Source organism: Oculina patagonica, chromosome 1 (genome assembly GCF_052425735.1).
Source record: "Oculina patagonica isolate OP01 chromosome 1, crgOcupat, whole genome shotgun sequence".
Taxonomy (NCBI): Eukaryota; Metazoa; Cnidaria; class Anthozoa; order Scleractinia; family Oculinidae; genus Oculina; species Oculina patagonica.
The window spans coordinates 28,120,777-28,134,396 of NC_135758.1; the positions used below are offsets into that span (position 1 = coordinate 28,120,777).

Consider the following 13,620-nt stretch of genomic DNA (forward strand, 5'->3'; position numbering starts at 1 on the left):
CACGTGGTTGCGCGTCGACCATCAGACATTTTTCGCCAGTGAAGAAGGAGTGGCGGATGGCTCGTTCCGAGCCATTCCTCGACGCACGGACAAATGATTCCGCGCGGTCACTCGCGCGCGATGTCAAAGCAAGCTAACTCAAGTTACTCTATCGACAAGAAACGAGCGACTTGGAGCAAGTCTAGGGAAAACCTTCTGCTCGGTCTTTCAAGAATTTCGTGGCGAAGATTTTCTTTAGATGATTTATTGATGTTTTGATGTGTTTGACATAAAATTCACATTTGTATATTGTACCTGTAAAATGGTAAGAATACATAAGAATAAGTGTAGGTGTGAAACTTGCCCTCAAAAAGGCATGACACAATATAAAACTCTATTTTTGTCGCCGCCCACCTCTTTATTATATACGAAAAATAAAAAATTGAAAACCAGAAATAACAATCGTTCCTTTGTGAATGCAGGATAAATCTGCTTAAGTTTCCCTTTCATGTGGAAGATCAATGGATTTTTTTCCATTTTAAAAAAAGAGCCATTTGTCAGTGGATTTTTATTGAATAACTGTAGATAGTAGAGAAAGAGAGAAGAACATGCTTTGTGAATAAAGATGATTAGCGCTACAATTTAGAAGTAACTCGGTAGCGGCCGTGTCAGAGATGAGCTAAATAAAGATAAAAAAGTGTTAAGATGGCCTTTTCCCATGTTTTAAACTGAAGACCCTTGGTGCGAAGATATTCATATGAAAATTGTATGTTATTTTACATAAAAATAAACGTGTGAGCTCAGTCCTTCCAAAGAAAATAACAGTTACTATTGACGAGGCGAGAGAATACTTTTTCTTTCCCGTTCACAGAAGGATGCTACTAAAAGTGGTAACGGGGAACCAGGAACGACCGGGAACCGGGAACCGGGAACGGGAGTCTGGGAACGAGTGTACAGCGGTTATCCGTATAAGAGTTCATAATGGCGGACGAAAAACACAGAAAGGGAGTAAAATGTAGCTTACTGATGAAGGTAAATGCTTAGTGTTACCAGTCCAGATTATCCTAATATATTAGGACAGGGCCATCTGGCCTTTCAGCCAATGGGAAGGTCCGAAGCCGCCTTTTGGTTCACCGATCGTGGCGGACGAACGCAGACATTTGCGAAGTTGTGGACGTGCCGAGGTGTATAAGAAGAATTCGAATGTTTATTTCTTTCTAGAAGGAATCTTTCAACAAGGCCAGTATTCGAATCCACGTTTACACACAAAGCAACGCAAAGGACGGCTGTGGTAGCAAGGAGCTTGCACGCTGATCAATAGCTTCGAAATACCTCATTTCGAAAATCAAATTATGTTTTATTGAGATGCAGTCGAATAGTAGGGTAAGTCATAATATGCTGTATTTTCCACTACAGTTTCGGGATTGGTTTCATTTGACAGGATGGAACCTATGTGTTGCGTAACATTAACAGATATATATTGGCTTGGTTGGTTATCCGATCGATCATACGTTCGTAAATTGTTGCGTGCTAGTCATATTTATGTATTGTCCCACTCTCGTTAACAAAGTTCCCAAGTACATCTATCTCTTGACTTAATAACAATTCTTTTTTCTGGCATTTGTAGGTTGTTAGATAGTAATATGAATGGTGACTTTTATTTTGCTTTTGAACCAAACAATTTTTGTAGGCAACACTGAATATTTGTAGCATTTCCAAAATGCTATTCAGTATAATACAGTGTACATCATTGTCCCTGAAAATCACTTTTTCTTCGTACACATGGTATTGCATAAAAGGAAAAAATATAAATTTAACATGTGCTATTAATGCTGTACTGTAAATTATAATTGTAGTTCTCCAGGGGTGTATAATTACACTGATTTACCTTTTTGCAACATCCACCGAGTGTTAGGATGGACATTGAAATAAAGACAACCTTGTAATGTTGTGAATATTAGTTTTCTGTATATGTCATTCCCCAACTGCATGCATTCATTCTGAATTCATACCATTGCGAAAAAAATAAAACTGGTTGCGTGCCATAAATAACAAACTGCTTACAAATGATGTGTTGTGCTGTCCTACTGATAATTTGTACAAAACTAGTGTTTGGAATTCATTTACAGATTCACCAAAACAATTTATGACACAGAAATATACCGTAATGCAACACACTGAGCTTTGCACGAGGCTGTCAAGAGGTGTGGGCTGGAAAGAACATCCCCCAGTCACTTGTACAAAACACAAAATGATCAGAAGACAGAATGAGAAGAAAAGAATTTCAAATTTATTTTTATTTTACAGTAAGTAAACACTAGTCTCTATTTGTTGTCTGTCCTTTAGTCAACTGCCAGATCTGCAAAAATGAAATACAGCTATGATCAGTGTGCTGAAAAAAAAAACAGCATACAATAAACTGGTGAACAGCCATCACCAAATAGTTATTTTCTTTTCATAAATGGAACAAATCTTCATGCAAAGTCCAAGATACTATGCCATGTTTGAAAACCAATGATGAAGCACGCAAAAGACACAGTCTGTTGTGAGACGTACATGATCGTTGTGTATCGTGATTGCAATAGGGGTTACCGAATCACAGCTGTTGGTTAAGTCTGAGTGTGAGCCCAGTGGCCCATCAAGCCTGAGCTTACCTTGGTTTCCATAATCAATTATAGCATTAGCGATTGGTGGCTTGGGGATGGGTGTTAGAAATTTTCAGAAATTACTGCATGGACTCATTAGGAGTTTTGTCTTTTCTATTACTGGCCACAAGGTAAAAATTGATATTGTAAAAGTATTTCAACAAGCAAATTGGTGATTTCCAAGTGAGGAATTGTGCTTGAACTTTGTGTTAACTAAGCATTCTTTAAGATTCAATGTGGTTCACAATTGCACTTGCCATAGTATAAATTGCCAAACTGTCTAAAGAATTTCTTATACACAATTGCATGTCCTGCTGACATGAGGTTTACAACCTTGTGACAGAAGTTCTCTATTTCCTTTATCATGAAATAAATACTCAAAAAAAATTCCTGTAATTTTCATAATTATTGTTGCTTAATAACAGCAGCTAATATCAGCATGCATTTTAGATGCACGGGGGATGGAAGTTCGGTTAATCCACCAGAATGGAACATTCCACATTCGATTATTTTCGTAATGAAAGTTTAGTCTTCAGCCTTCGGCATTTCGTCGGCGCAAATTATACTAGTACTCAGTGCGCCACGATGTATCACACGAACAGAGCTTAGCCCAGGAAAAGAAAAGAACTGACTGCCTATTAAGAAATTTTGGTTGTTCGTGGAACAGTTGATTTGGTACGCGTAGTATTGCTGCGTCATGATCATCGAACTTTTAAAAAAGGCCTACCAAAAATCCAGGTTGTCTACCTTGCCCAGATTGCACACGATGAAACTTTATGGATGTAACAATCGGGGAAAAATATTTACAACTCCAGGAAAATATTAATGATTCTTCACCTACCTTGCAACTTGTCCCAAAATTCCGCCTAAACAGCACCTTCGTGAGTCCTTTATAGCAAACAAAAGCACACGAAAAGTCGATTTGCTCCAACAATGGAATTCGAACACTAGTTCCGAGTCCCTTTTCTGTGTTTTCGTCCGCCATTTTGAATTCTTTTACGGATGTTGTGTTGACTTGCTAGAGATTCATTCATCGCGGCCGACAACTTCTCTTCGTAAATTATCTTAGCCTAATATCACAGCTTCAAAAAAAGCGCACTGGAAACAGATTGCTTGAAAGGCCGAGTCGAGGATAAAACTAAATTTGTGTGGAATCAAGTGAAAGCAAGGCAAGCCATTGACTTTGTTCTTAATCGATTTTCAGACGTTCAACAAACGATGGCTTCCATCGATCACAGGTGAATTAATTCTTCACTGAAAAGCTTAGAAAATTTACCATATATCATGATTGCTCGGCGGGACGGTCAGTTTAATTTATTTTTACAGTGAGACAGAGAAACGAGTCAAATAATTTTCCTCGTTCAATCGAGCTTCATCGATGAATCATGAAGGGTCAATCATAAAGGATTTTCAAGCTGATCAATCAAAACTTCCCTGCGCAGGTGAAGACAGATCATTTGTTTTTATCTTAAAATTGTATTTTTTCGTCAAATTAGAACTGTAATTGCAATATTCTTTAACAAAGAAGTTTTCTTGTTTTTGTACTGGAAATGCCAACTCGTCGAGTAGCAGTTGTGGTTTCAATCCGAGCGAGAGCCGTGCGAGCAAATATAATTTTATTTTCATAATCTTGTTGATGAACGATTACTTGTGCGACTCGAAAGGTGAGCCTTAAAGATTTTTACGAGTGTAGAAATCATGTACTGTGCTGCCCCATGTTTAGAAAGGGTAAAATATTGCGTCTTCGTATTTGAAAATACCTGGTAAGCAAAAGTTTTAGGAATTTAACTAAATAACCGCGCGACTGAGACTTGGAGGAAACACTCGTTGAAACTTCACTACAAAACGCAACCCAGCAAATATACAATTTCTTGCATAGCTTTTTTTCATTTTAACGGACTTGGTTTTATACTGAGAGGTTGCTTTTTGCCCTTCAAATGACGCCCCAGGGACGTCTTCTTCGGTGAGAGTAATTTTCTTTACCTCCATCGCGATTTTCTTGGGCAAGCGGCTTGATGACTATTCAAAATTTCCCGCGAACCTAACTACAACTACCAGAAGTCTTTGCGCTTTTACGTCATAATGCAAATGGTCTATTGGGAGGAGTGCGTAATTTTAACCTCTTCGCATTGTTGCTAAAACAATTTTGAATTGACGGTAATCGTAACGACGGTGTGGACCTGTTTTGTGTTCCTTAACTAGCCTTTAGTCCAAATATAGTCGCATATACTAATAGGAGATTCCTCTTTTATCCCCGCTCCTCAGGTAACGGTAAAAACACTTCTGGCAATACCAAATTGAAAAAAGAGGAAAAAAGAAAACCATTCAAAAGTAATAATTTATTCATCAGAATTGCGTTTTTCGCCTGCTACAAGTTTTGGCAAAACAACTTTAAAGGATCACTCTGTTCAGGAGTAGAAATAGTAGAAATAGATAAGGGTTAGTACCTGTTGAGTACTGAAGAAAATAGTGAATTTGTGGAGCATTTTTGACAACAGATAAAGTCTCCAATTTACGCGTCATTGGGAACGCGTAAATTGGAGATTTACGCGTTAGAGGCCTTTTGCCTTCTTTGAAAGGAGGCACGCAAACAAATTTTTGATGTACGTTTATTACGAAGTCATTTCAAATTTACATTCGTTAAAAACAAAATACTTTGAATTTACTTTGCTTTTTGCAATGTTTTGTATTGACGATAGGTAAATCTCCAATTTACGCGTTCCTAATGACGCGCAAAATTCCGCAAACAGATCTTTAAGTTTACTAAGTCACTACTAACTTGAATTTACTTGCTACAATTGAGCTGAGACGAGCGCTTAAGGTAAACCTCTTTTTATTGTTGCTAAAATACTGACGGTAATGGTTACGACAGCGCGGACCTTTTTAATCGGGCGTGGCCGATTTATAGTTTACCCTTTGGTCGTCCTAGACGATAGTCTCCTGTCGGCTAAAAATGACGGGGATAGCCTGGGCCAATCGGTTTCATTTCAGTTTTGACAGTAAATCGTTAAACACTGGGTCGACGTTTGGGCTAATCTGCAATCTGGTTCTCTTCTTTGCTTCGGCGGGGGGACAGAGAAAAAGCTTAAGGGGTAAAGTACTAATAATCACCATTGTGAAACTGTAGTTGCTTTAACAAGTTGAAGCTATTTTTGTAAATAAAAGGGGTAACGTCATTCATGTCACGCAATGTTTTTGTGGAAAACTTTGAAACTAGACGCTTTGCTGGTTTCTACAAATAGCAGTGTGATCTGGCGGTACATTTTTTTGAGGCGGACTCCACTTTAAAACTATTTTATATATATTTAGCAAGAAGTATGTCGATTTTCATTTCCACACAGTTGGGCGTCAAAGTTGCCTGTCACAAAGAGTAGAATGTTTGCACAACATGTTTTGGATATATTTTAGATTTGACTAGTGACGTTAGAGGGCCTGTTTTGGGGGGGTAAGACACTTCTCAAGACGTCAGCAAAACATTGGCAATGTACAGTATTGGTGTGAACTTGAATGGAATTTTTTACGAGATCAGTAAAGCTATATATCGAATGAAAAGATGACTTCGAATAATTATAATTAAATACCAATTGAATTTTAGATGAGAAATTCCGGAAGTTACATCTGTGTTCAAAATAGGAATTTTTGTACAACTTAAAGTGCTGAAAAAAAAGACCACATGTTTTGTAAAAATCACAGACAAACATGATCAGGAAAACAAAACAGGCCAATGGGTTTTATTCACGAAAATACAACTTTCTTAAGATAGAGTTTGTAAACAAGACAATGGAATCGAATTACATTTCACACGAAATTTGCATACATTTGAACTTGCAAAAATGAAGTATCTCTGCCGAGACATAATAGCAAGACCTTACATTAATAATTATTGTATTCTGATCTGATTGTTATTTTTTATGCATTAACTATTTAAAAGTGGTTCTCATCGATGAAAACAAAACGGTATTTCATTCACTGCTTGAAGTCTATAGACGTGAAAACATTCGCTTAATCAAATTAATTCTGCACGAAATATTTTGTATCCTTTGCCCGAAATTTAAATTGAAATCGTTGTGGACAGTACTGCATAAAAGCAGTTCATAGAATTGAATAAAAAGATAAGAACCATATTGATAAAGGAAATTTTAAAACTTTTTTTTGGCTCATTTTGACGAAATTCAGGATTTTCAAAGACTGCCAGTAAACGACTGTATCTTGTCTGTCTCTAACGATTTTGCTACGGTTTCGAAAGAGCTAATTTTTCAACATGATATCATGGTAGCGGGCAGAAGTCGGTTCGTTCTGAATTTTTCAATACGGTATACAAGTTACAGGTCAATATACAGACCCTCTGTACAGTAAAAAACGTTTTGGGAACAAACCATTGTGAACTTATTTTCTATGTTGATCAGTAAAAATCCTTAGTACGAAATGGGGTTTTTTATCAAGTTCGTTAATACTGCAAGGTGTATAACCTCAGAGAATTATTATCAAGTGTGTTTTGTTTTATTAACGGTTTATACTCGAAGGTCTTGGTATGGAAGATCAAAATTAAGGCAAATTTCTGTTATTATCTGATCGCTTGGCACAGATTAGTACGATACTGAATTGGTTAGGAAATGTAAACAAATATTAAATTGAATGAGAGTAGAAAGGGAGGGACAGGTAGGGGTGAAAGGCTAAGGAGATGGAAAGGGAGAGATAATTAAAATCCATGCTTTGACTTCTGTTGTTTTCTCACAAGAACAAAACTTAAGGTGTGGTTCTACCTGAATTTGAATGGAACTTTTAGCGATTCAAAGAAGGGATTGAAGAAAATAATGGAAACACCTCCAAACAGTTGACCCCCTCGCAAGAGCACTTCGGGTTGTCAGGAGACTGTTTGGTGTCCGTCCACCAATTTTTAACTTCAAATTCAAATTTTAAAATCACATTAAATCTGTACAGGCCCGCAAATGATCCCGACCCGCAAATGATCCCCAAATTGGACCGCAAATGATCCCGGGACCGCAAATGATCCCAAAATTGAACCGCAAATGATCCTCGGACCGGAAACAGTCGCCTAACCGTAAAGGTTGTATATGCGTGGACTAAAGAATTTGGACAGGGGATTTAAATTTATTTAATCCATTTCTTTATTCATAATACAACAATTAGAAAAACAATTAACGCGAGAGAATGTACCGTATTTGAACGATTTACTAAAGTAAATTCAAAACCACAACTGTATCAATATAGCTGATAAATATGCTCCGATTAGTAACCTAAAACGTGACATAAAGTTTAATAATCCAACCAACAGAAATATGAACTCTCTCCAATCAAGGGATGATTTATTTGCGGCGAAATGCTTTAAGCTGATAGCCATTCACACGCAGTCACGCAGCATTCATAGCGACATTATAAATGTCTAGACGTAAAGTCTGGAAGAAAGTTGAGTTTTGTTGCTGATTTCTATCATATCGATCTCCGACTCTTGTTATCGAGCTACTCTCTTTCGAAATCTGTGGTTATTTTTTTTCTTTAAATGTCTTCATCAAGTCACTGAAATAAATTCTGACACAGGCAACTAAAAATTTTCTCAAAAACTGACTTCATTTTCGCGTAGCTTTCAGTACAGATTAATTGACAGTAAGAAATTTGCACGTGCAAAAGTTGACAGCTCTATGCGTGCGGTATGCAAATAAATTTACCCAGAGACGCTGTAACCGTTTACTGTATTTTATTTTATATTTTCAAGAACGAATTGTGAAGGAAAATGTGTTTTCAAATAACGGTTTCAAAATCTGTCATAAACTCCAAAATTTGCACGTAGAAATTTTGTGCGCTTCCAAGGAAAAGGAGGCTCGTGTCTACCAAGGCAGCATTGTACAGTAAGTGGCTTTAGACAGCAGAGGCGTCTTCGAAGATTCATGTTTATTTTTTAGGTGCGTTTTCTAAATGAAAAACTTAGATAGTAACATGTTAATTTTGTTATTTCGCGCGTTATTTTCACCGCTTTTAATCGTTGCGTTTTATTATGCCTGAGGCACTTGGTCTTTTATAAAAAAAAAATCCATAGACGATTCATAAAGTCCACGCCATTCCAAGTATTCTGTTGTATCATTTACACAAATCATTTCCGGTACTGGGATCATTTGCGGTCCAATTTGGGATCATTTGCGGGCCGGGGTCATTTGCGGGCCTGTACTCTTAATTCACCCTAAAAACAGCTTCAACGCAAGCAAAATTAAAGCACAAGCGCATTGCTTTTTGATACTTGTGCTTGTGCTTGCAGCAAGCACAAGGGTCTAATTTTGTCCTTTTGCGTGATTGCGCTTGTGCTTGCGTCACTAGTGAAAACCAGGCTTAACGGCTGCTATGCCATGGGCAATAGTACCACGGAAGTGCTAAAACAAGGGGATATACCTTATTCTTACTAATTTTCGTACTTAATTTCGCGAAAATTCGAGAGCCGAATTTTACGAGTATTAATTTTCGCGATTGCAAGAAAAATTAGAGCAAAAGTGTGTCAAATTTTGCGATTTTGTCAGTGTTTTATTGACCAAGGAACTACTAAGAAACTACTGGGAATATATAGTAAGGTCTGGCTCAATAGATCTACAAGGAACTTGCAAATGGAAACTTTGGTGACTGTACTAAAGAGCACGGTTTTGGCCGATTTACAAGCTCGAAAGAGTATTCAGAGGAAGGGTGCTTGTCGAAAACAAGACGGAAAGATACTTTCAATGACAGAAACTTGAAGTTCTTAACATTTAATTTTTTTATTTACTTTTACTTAACAATTTGGTATTAATTTTCGCGTGTGTATTAAATTTTGCGAAATGTTTTCTTCGCGCGTATTAAATTTCGCGATTATTTCAGTTGAAATCGCGAAAATCGCGAAAATTAGTAAGAATAAGGTATTATGTAAAACTAAAACAATACCCTGCTAGTCCTGCTAGCCAAGTCGCTTCGTCTAAGGAGGACGAAGTATTGCTTCGTCTTAGCAGGGAAGTATTGCTCAAGCAGTGTGAGAGGACAGGTTATACAGTAGACGTGGAATACATATGGGTTATTGGCCAAGCGTGAGGTCAAGATGGCAGGATATTGGACAAGTTCTTTTTTTGCGTGTTTATGGACCGAGACGAAGTCGAGATCCATAAACGCGCAAAAAAAGAACGAGGCCAATATCCTGCCTTATTACACGACTAAGGCGGTCCGAGGACCAATAACTAAATCAGCCAATCAGATTACTTTATTTCCGCTCCCGCGAGGGCCGATATTTTCCAAGTATCGGACCGGGTTTTGTCCCGGATGATCCCGCGCTAATTCTCGCGCGATTTAGCGCAAGATTTTTGTCTATCAAATCAAAGATGGCGGAAAGTACGGACGATATTTTCCGTAAAAATCACTGCAAAACTCCTGAATGGATAAGAGAACCAGAAATGCCCTTCATCGACCTTCAAATTCAAGAATTTCTTGAGTTTTCTACTAACGGTGAACAAGCAGAAATGACGGAATGCTCACCTACAAGCGAAACTTTGCAACGAAATGATAACAACAGCCATCACAGTGAAATTGAATGCGAAGTCATTAATGGTAGCCAAGAGCTAGAAGATTTTATTTCTGCGCAAAGGTCAAGCAATACAGTCAAGAAAACGAAGTCCGATATGAGAGCCCTTCAGCGTTTTTGCTCCAGTATTAACGAAACGAGAGAGCTAGAAAAAATGACATCGTCTGAACTTGACAAATTACTGTCAAAACTCTTCAAGGATGTAAGTAAAGAAAATGGCGTAGAGTACGAGCCAAGCTCGCTGACCTCTTTTCAACGAAGCTTCCAACGCTATTTTACAGAGAAAAGTTACCTTTCGACATATTTGAAGATGAAACGTTTTCCCGTTGCCGTCAGATCCTTGCTGTTAAACGAAAGAGCCTTGTCCAGAGCGGTCGCGGTAACAAGCCAAACGCAGCACGGGAGTTGACCGTAGAAGAGCAAGATAACCTCTTTGAAAGCGGCCAGTTTGGAGACCACGATCCCCTAGTCCTCCAAAGGACCCTTTGGTGGTTCCTTTCATTGCATTTTGGTTTCCGGGCCAGAGATGAATCGAGAAAGCTGTACTGGGGGGATGTTTTACTGCAAAAAGATGCTGAAACAGGTCGAGAGCTTCTTGTTTGGCGAACGGAGAGAGGGCCAAAAACCCGCCAAGGAAACACTGAAAATGGCCATAAAAGACCTTTCTCGCCCAAGCTGTTTGCAACTGGCGATTCTAGATGTCCGGTGAAACTTTACAAAGCATTCGCAAACCACAGGCCTGAGGACATGAAGAAACCCGAAGACCCGTTTTACCTGGCAGTGAAGCACAAAAGGAAATCCGACGACAACATCTGGTATTTGCGTACACCACTGGGCAAAAATCAGCTTGGAAAGTTTTTGTCAGATGCAGTTTCTGCTGCTGGCCTCCAGTCAGGTAAAAAGAAGCTCACAAATCACAGTGTCAGGAAAACCAGCATCGGTCGTTTGCTCGACGGCAATTTTCCTGAAAACTACGTGATGCAGCTGAGTGGTCACAAAAATATCCAAAGTTTAAGCTCGTACAAATCTGCTTCCTTGGGCCACCAACGCCAGATGTCAGACACACTCAGTGGACGAAAAGAGCCAGAAAATGCCAGTACCAGTGATATCAATTCTTCCATTCAGGACAGTGCAACCTCCGTGAGCTGTTCATCGAGCTCGAACGCCCTCGAAGCTGTTTTTGCAGGTGCAAATATTTCCTCTATATCAGGATGCACTTTTCAAGTCATGACAGGGCCCGGTTCAGTTGGCTGTTCCGAAAACGCGGAGTGCGGAGTGCGGAGTGCGGAGTCCGAAAATGCGGAGTTTGTAAAAAAATAAAAAATAAATAAAATAAAAATAAAATAAAAAAAGTGTGATAAAAAAATTAAAATAAAATGAAAAATATATAAATATTAAACTAAATATTAAAAAAATAATACACATTTTTGCACAGCTTCGCCCGAAGCAGTGAAGCGGATCGTTCAGACCGCGGCCATTTCTTTCTTCAAAAATGACTGCAGTTCACGTTTCACGAAATATAAAACAGTAGAGAAATCACCAAATCAACATCTAACTCCTTGGAACTAGATCGGGAAGAAAAAAACAAACGGAATTACCAAGAGTATAAATATTTTATATTTAATGATTTAATTCTCGTGTACAACGTCAAGTTAGAAAAAGTACCCAACTTCATTCAACTGAATATACAAACTTACGATTTCTCGTTGGCTTTGTCGCTGTCAGAGCTCTCATTGTCGCTACTAATCACCAGTGGATGTTCCTTATCTGAGAAGAAGTTCATAACTGAACGTAAGCATAACATCTTTGAAAATTTCAACCAAACCAATCAAAAAAATACACATTTCTTGCAAAGAAATCGATTTACTGACCTTGTCCTCTGACCGACATGGCTACACGACGCGCAAGGCGTGCATCTCTCTGTGACAGATCGATCCAAGACGGGCGAGATGAATGGAAGTTTTGACAAGCAGAGCAGTGCGGTTGAATGGCTTTTTGGCACTCTTTGAAAAGTTTTATTTTTTGCTTTTTTATTGGCCAATCTCTTTTTTTTTACTTCACTATAACTATAAGTCTGCGTAACGTATCGTTGTCACACATTTTTTTTTCCAAAAAATGAACTTCGTCAATTAGAATGCGAAAAGTTTAGAAGGCGGAGTTGACAAGTGCCACGTAGCTGATGGATCTTCAGTTTAGAGGGTTTCCTGTGTATATGATTTGAAAGCCAGGCGTATTTTATTTTTTACGAGGCAAATGACTGTAAAAAAGAAACTAAATTATTTGAAGCTACGAGTAGTGATTCAAAAAATGAAATACTTTTTTAATGTGGTGATATATGGCCCGCTCCGCTTCACTCTCGGCGAAGCTTTTTTTTTTTTTTTTTTTTTTTTTTTTTTTTTTTTTTTTTTTCACACTTTTTTTTTTTTTTTTTTTTTTTTTTTTTTTTTTTACAGACTCCGCATTTTCGGACTCCGCACTCCGCACTCCGCACTCCGCACTCCGCACTCCGCACTCCGCACTCCGCACTCCGCACTCCGCACTCCGCACTCCGCGTTTTCGGAACAGGGCCCGGTTCAGTTTGTAAACCAACCAGCTGCAAAGCGGCCAAGAAGAATCATGATCGAAAGCGACGACGAAGATTAATCCTGCTCAAACTTTGCTTTGAAAATGAAATGACCTTAAACACAGACATAATTATAACTCCTTTAGCGTGCGTAAAAGTTTTGCCGCACATTGTTTTCCACGACATCTACCGGGAAGCAATTCTCACTACACAAAGTTTTCAGTCGTGTAATAAATCTCTTAAACCAAGCTTGCTCGGGACCGTACTGGACGAATATTGGTCCTCGGTCTTTTTTGTACGGACTTCGCTGCGCTCGATCCGTACTGCCAAGACCTCGGGCCAATATTCGCCCAGTACGGCCCTCGCGCTTGGTTAATAAGATATATATCTTGACCGAACAAGCTTGGTCAATAAAGGATTTATTATATGACTTTTTTCGAGTACTGAAAAGGAAGCCAGTTGCATGCACATTCAATGGCGCACGCTAAAATCATTTCATTGGTTTAAAAGTTTAATGACTGACTGTCAAATTCTTGAATGAATCGAGACGAAGCAAAACGACGCGACAACAGCGAAATTCACCTCTTTTTAACCCTCAAAAGGATACTAAAATTGCAAATCGATGTTGAGTTTGAAGCCTTAAAATAAGAATGTCCATTCTATCTGGCCGCCAGCTTTTGATTATTGGACGTTTTGCAGAGAATTTGCTCGCTTCTGGCGCTTTAGTGGTGCAAACCTGCCGACACGGTGACACGAGCTGAATATTGAAATTGTGATTGTTGAAAGCGTTTGGGACTTTAAGGGCCCACTGACGTATATATTTGGACCCGTTGTTAGGGACTTTCACGGTTTTATATTTTTTCATTTTTTTTTTTTTTTTTTTT

General features: G+C 38.5%; 1 long non-coding RNA gene across 1 annotated transcript; it reads left to right on the forward strand.

Annotated features, from left to right (window-relative positions):
• The first annotated feature begins 10,157 nt into the window (after positions 1-10,157).
• On the forward strand, positions 10,158-12,831 carry LOC144644314 (uncharacterized). The gene is made up of 3 exons (XR_013569089.1): positions 10,158-10,335; positions 11,299-11,418; positions 12,751-12,831. It is a non-coding gene; the product is annotated as an uncharacterized LOC144644314 (long non-coding RNA).
• Positions 12,832-13,620: the final 789 nt, after the last annotated feature.